Raw genomic sequence first — 6,648 nt, 5'->3', positions numbered from 1 at the left:
CCTGTTGCATGTCTTTGGCAGTGGCTCTATCCCTCCATAACTACAACTCCCACGGGACAGGGGCTTCTCCATGCATCTGGGTCTCACTGGGCTCCAGTCACATTGTCCATCAGCCCTAGAGCTAATAGCTAGGTAATAGCTTCCTTCCATTGCTAGTCCATTTAAGTAGAACTCCATTTAAGCTTTATCATATGAAACAAATGGGGTGGATTCTCTTTCCTGCTCAGACCTTGATGGAACTAGCAGCTTAAACTTAACAGGTACACCTTGCCAGCTAGGTCGCTTCTTTAGGTCAGTGGCTCTTCATCTTTGCTGAACATTAGAATCACTGGGGAAATTTAGAACCGAGCGCTGCTGAGTTCCACCCCCAGAATTTCTGAAGTAACTCATCCAGGGAGTGGCCAGGGCATCAGGATTTTAAAAAATCTCTCCAGACCATTCTGTTGTGCAGCCAAGGTTGAGAAGCATTGCTCTGGTTCATACACTTCCTATACAGAGAGACTTTTAGCCCAGAATGAAAATTCAACTTCAAATGCCCCGTTGTGATTTTTCTCTTTTTCTTTTTCTTTCATTTTTTAATAAATTATTGCAGTCTTTAATTTCAAGTGATGTTATTTTTCTACTCTTCCATTCGTGAAAGCACTTTTTAAACAAAATAGAACAAATTTAAACATATTTATATCACAGTTTCCTCAGGAGGTTAAAACAAAGAACAGATGTTTCTGGAGAGCATAGAAATCTGTTATATGTACATTTTTTTGATTGGATGTGTGTAAGGGGTGAGTTTTGCAAGAGACTAGAAAGGGAATCAAAAAAGCCATCAGGGGATTCCACAAGAGAAACAATTTCAGAATCATTATCTGTGTTGAGACACTACTGTCTTTGAAATACAATAATAGAGGTACTAGTACTACATAATTAACTCATGTCAGATGCATTGACTGATCTGGTCTCGACAATCCACTCTGAGAAGGAACCATATTAAAGCAATCATTCACATCCTTTGGCACATTAAAATAAGCAGTGGCTACTGGCCTCATGAGAACCTTTGAAGTTTTCAGTGTTTAAAATGCCTTCACCATGAACAGAGAGAACACAGAGGATTTTTAGGGTGATAAAAATACTCTATATATTATAATGATGGATATATGTCATTACACATTTGTACAAACCCATAAACATCCAACACCAAGAGCGAACTCTAAGGCAAACTATGGACTTTGGATGATTATAATGTATTAGTGTAGATTCATCCTTGATAATAAATGTACCACTCTGCTGAGTGATGTTGATAATGGGGAAAGTTATGCATGTGTGGGGGCAGAGAAATATACAGGAAATCTCTGTACCCCCCTCTCAATTTTGTTGTGTAACTGAAATTGCTCTAAAAAAGTCTTTAAAAAAAATAAACCTTCAAGGGGGACTCACTCCCAGTATTTTGTGAGATTTACTAAAAAAATAAAATAAAATAAAATAAAATGCCTTCACCATTTGGCAGGCTTTAAAATACAAAGGAACCACAACCACACTCTCCTATGTTAAAAGACATCTACTTTTTAAACACTATCCTTTTTTAGTGGTGATCAGACTTAATATTTTTAAGAGGGTGAACTGATTCTACCAAGCCTTTCATTTCATTTTGAGGTTTCCCGAGATGTCTCATCTAAATAAATACTGTGCCTGGATCACTTAGCTATGCTACATTAATCTCAGTGGCATGCAACAAAAACCATTTATTTTTCACTCACCGTTTGTGGGTCACTAGGGTAGGTCGGCTGGGGTAGCTGTATGAGTACATTTGGGCTGCTATAACAAAATATCATAAACTAGGTAGTGCATAAACAAGAATCATTTATTTCTCACAATTCTGGAGGCTAGAATTCCAACATCATGGAGCCAGCAGGTTAGGTGTCTGGAGCTAGCTTCCTGGTTCACATGGCTGCCTTAGGGTCCTCAAAAGCAGAAGGGGCCAGGGGGCTCTGTGGGTCCTGTTTTATAAGAACACTAATCCCAATCATGAGGGCTTTGCCTTTCAAAGTCCCCATCTGCTAATAACCACTTCAAGGATTAGGATCTCAACATATGAATCTGGGGACACACAAACATTCAGACCATAGCAGTAGATCTCCTCCACAAGTCTCTCATCCTTCTCCTGGGACCAGTGGGCAGTCCAGGCTTATGTCTGCTATCATCCTATTGGCTGAAGCAAGTCACATGGCCAGGATCCCCATCAAAGGTGTACCTACATTCCATCCTTGGTAGGAGAGACTACAAAGTTGCATAGCTAAGGGTGTGGATTATATACAGAAAGAGTTGAAGAATTAGAGACAATACCACAGTTACCACAGTGCCTCAAGAAGAAGTCAGTTAAATAGCACATCACAATACTGTATTTACAGGTAGAATTTCTGGTTCTAGAGTGGTAGTCACTTATCTGTCCTACAACTCTCTATGTAGCATGCCTTTTTGTGCAGGCAGATGGATGTTAAGACTCAGCTATAGGCTGTCTCCCACGAGGCAATAGATTTGGTGTTGGCTTTTCTTGGCCCTCCTGCCCTTAGAATGCCAAAACCATTTCCAAAAGAAGTAATGAGAGGTTTGGGCAGAGCAAGGGAAGGTGGAATAGGTGAAGGCCAGGTGATATTTTAGGGTGGTAAAACTATTCTGCACAATACTATAATGACTCTGTGCTTGTGTCAAAACCCATAGAACTTCACAGAACAAAGAGTAAACTTTGTAAACATTAAAAAAGAAAAAATCATTTAGGAGGGAGGTCAGTGATCCAATTTGGGACTCCCAGAGTGTGGAGCCTTCTCCTTAAGATGCATCTACAATGTGGTGTGCAGTGGCTAAGAAATCCAGTCCTAGACAAAGCTTTCCAGCGAAGTTTGAAGAGGAGGATTAGCATTCAACCAAGCCATGTTCATGAGTGATCCACAACTTGAGTCAATAGAAATGTATTAAGTAATCTGGAGCACAGAAACAAGAACAGAGTCCATGCTACCTGGAATCAGTGGCATTCAGGCCATGCATGATCTGAGCCTTGCCTCCTTGGCCTCCTTTTCTATGACTGTCCCTCTGCACCCTGTGCCCAGCCAACTCCCCATTTGTCAGTCACTCTGCTTTCTGCTAGTTTCTAGAACACTTCAAGATTTTTCCCACCTTAATGACCTTGCTTAGCTATTTCCCAAGCCTGGAAAGCTATTGCCTCATCTCTTCACCTGGCTTGCTCTTGCTCCTCCTTTTTTTTTTTTTTCTTTAAGATTTATTTATTATTTTAGAGAGATAGATAGATTGGGGGAGGGACAGAGGGAGAGGGAGAGAGAATCTCAAGCACACTCCCCGCTGAGCACAGAGCCCAACGCAGGGCTCGATCTCACGACCCTGAGATCATGACTGGAGCAGAAATCAAGAATCAGACACTTAACCAACTGAGGCACCCAGGCGCCCTGCTCTTTCTCCCCTTAAAGGCTCAGTTTAAATTATCCTTCCCCATAGAAGCCTCTCACTGTTCTCTATCACAGCACCATTCATATTTTGTGTAGCGCTTATATTCTGTAATAATACTGTTCATTTTTACTTGTTTATGACCTGTCCCTCTCTCTAGAATGTATGCTCCATATCTTTCTTTTCACTACTAATGTATTTCTATTACCTAAAACACTGCTTGGCATATAGTAGATGTTCAATAAATATTGACTGAAGTGGCTATTCTTTGTTTAATATTTGGCTCAAGATCCCAGTGGAGTGTGGACCATGCCTTGGAGTGGGTGTCATGAGGATAGTCAGGAAGTCCCACACCACACACACTAAACTAAGAAAGAATCCATGTGAAATAACTGGCTGGCCACAGCTAAATCCCTAGTCCTCCAAGAAAGGCATCAATAGCAGCTTGATGCTCAGGTGCTGGCCTACAACTGCTCAAGTGGGGCAAACATCAGCTCATAGGTAGAAAATCACCCATCCGAAAGAAAGAGACACCACTGGGACATTACTGCTTCGATACGAAATTAAAGTGGAAAGTGGAACAGATCCAAATAAGAGATCCAAACAAACCTTAGTGGTCAAGCTGCGCACCCCCCCCCCCACCCCCATACAAATCTTGCGGGCAGTTGCCAGTCAGGGCAGGGAGCAGAGGCGAGATGCTGCACAGGACTTCCGGGGAAGCAGAGAAGGGAGTGAGACAGAGAAACCTTGAAGCTACTCCAAATCTCTAGAGCTTCAGACACATTCCAGTGCCTCACAACAACCAAACTGCACACTATTGAGAGCGGCCTGGGCTGTGTGTGAAGCCACAAATTCTTCAGAGATTTGGAGTAGGTACAAATCTTCTTTTCCTTGGACCCTGTGCCATGATAGAGCAGTAGGCACAGAGCCACGGGAGACGGCACTCCGCTGGAGCCCGCGGCAAGAATCTCAGATTTCAGGCTTCTCTGATAGGTCCAGATGGGCAGATGTGGGAATATGCCTTCCAGAATGGCCATTCCTGTCCTCTCGTTAGACAAGCTGCCCAAGCCTGATAACCATATACAACCTGGAGGGGTTTGTAGCAGTGGGATAAACTTTTCCTAGTCTGTGCAGCTGAGGAGGATTTGTCCATCCCCTTCTTGGAGGAGTCCAGAGGGAGCATGGGACTCTTGCATGTACTTCAGCAGCAAGTGAACCCCTTCTGTATTAGCCCAGCCCCTTCGCTGCTCATCCAGGAAACAAACACTGGCCAGCCTTCCCCTAAGGCTCATTTTTCTTGGCTCAGAGGCCCCAAAGGACTAGCCTAGCTGAGGGTACAGACAACCCATGATATCCTCTTTGAGCTCTCCATATGTTGAGGGAGGAGACCAGCCCAGTAATTAGAAAAGGTGGTTCCAGTGAAGACAGAGTCAATGGAGAAGGTAAGGATACGTTTAACAAAAACAGAAGTAAACTCTCAAGGAGATTCAATCATAGAGGAAAAAAAAAAGACTTTCAAAAATTAATGGTAAAATAAAATTTGATGCCTGGATTTTAAAATAGGATAAACAGAACATTCATTACTAAGAACCAAACTGATGTTCTGAGTGGGCAAAAGGAAGAAATATTCAACAGAAGTCAAAAACATTTTTCAAAATGGAAACTGTGGGATGGGTCCTGGGTGTTACACGCAACTAATGAATTGTTGAACACTACAACAAAAACTTATGATGTACTATATGCTGGCTAACTGAACATAATAAATAAATAAAGTAATTAATTAATTACCCAAAAGAACAAAATGGAAACTATAAACAAAAAGTCAAAAAGACTCAAAGGACAGATCCAGGAGGCCTCTGCTGCAAATATTATTATATTTAGAAGGAGAGAAAGTATCATAGAGAGTAACATAGAGAAGAAAGGCCATAATAAAGTATGAAATGAAAGAAATTACCTGAAGTTAAAGAAAAATTCCAAATGAAACTGAATATAGCCTTAAAAAGTTATTGAAATACTACAAAGGTAAAGAGGCAATCTTACAAACTTCCAGAAAAACAAAACCAAAAACCCCAGATCACTTATGACAGTAATTGAGCCAGACCAGTATCTGAGTTACAAACTATACTCTCAAGCAAAAGACAATGGAATGACTGTGGACTATTGAGAAAATTGAAGTTCCAAGAATTCTCCACGCAGGCAAGATATCATTTAATGCAAAAGAATGATATTTTAGGACAAGTAAGGGTTCAACGTGTCCCCACCCTTGTAACCCATGGGAGGAAATACATAGAAACTATTCTAACTGAATAAAAGTCAGAGCATGGATTTGAGCATTTGGGAAAACAAGAGAATGCATGAACAAGTGATAGTTAAACATAAATGGATGATACTGATGATGTGGCTGAAAATTTATATGCCTTAGGTCTTCTTTAAATAGGACAGGAAATTATAAGGAAAGCCCTAAGAAAATCTTGAAGGAAAAATTCCAAACTATCTGAGCAAGGAAGTGCGTGTGAGTGTGTGTGTCCATGTGCATGCAGAGATGGAGTACGGAGTACAATATGGGATGGGAAATTAAAGATCTCTCAGTTAGTGGAGAAGGGAGGAATTATGAAGGAAAAGGTACAGGAGGCATAGGAATGTGTAATTTTTATATATTAATAGAGAAATCCGTATGTAACAATGGTCATGTGTGATTTTTTAAAAACTGCTTGTATAGAGAAAAATAGTATAATTTAAAAATTAACTGTGTATGGGGAGCCTAGGTGGCTTGTTGGTTAAGCATCCAACTCTTCATTTTCGGCTCGGGTCATGAACTCAGGGTTGTGAGTCGAGCCCCAAGTCAGGCTCTGCACTCAACAGGGAGTTTGCTTGAGTTTCTCTCTCCCTCTTCTCCTTCCCCACTCACGCTCTCAATGCGCACTCTCTCTCTCAAAACAAACAAACAAAAAAATTAACAGCGCAAGAAAAAAATAAAGAAAAGTAGGGAAAGTAAGACTAAAAAGAACAACAAAGAATAACAAAAATAATATGGAAATCATAAACGAGTATGTCAAGCCTCATAATTATTGTGTATGAATTAAATTTTCGTATTAGTAATAATATAAAACCCAAACATAAGGTATTTCTAGCAGCATACTGAAAGAAATTTACAAAGAACGATTGGAAATTAAGGGAAGGCAAATATATACCAAGAAAAGG

Source organism: Eumetopias jubatus, unplaced genomic scaffold (genome assembly GCF_037043125.1).
Source record: "Eumetopias jubatus isolate StellerSeaLion01/CBP00866 unplaced genomic scaffold, mEumJub1_p1.0 scaffold_3, whole genome shotgun sequence".
In the NCBI taxonomy this organism is placed as follows: domain Eukaryota; kingdom Metazoa; phylum Chordata; class Mammalia; order Carnivora; family Otariidae; genus Eumetopias; species Eumetopias jubatus.
Note: the sequence above shows the minus strand (reverse complement) of the source record.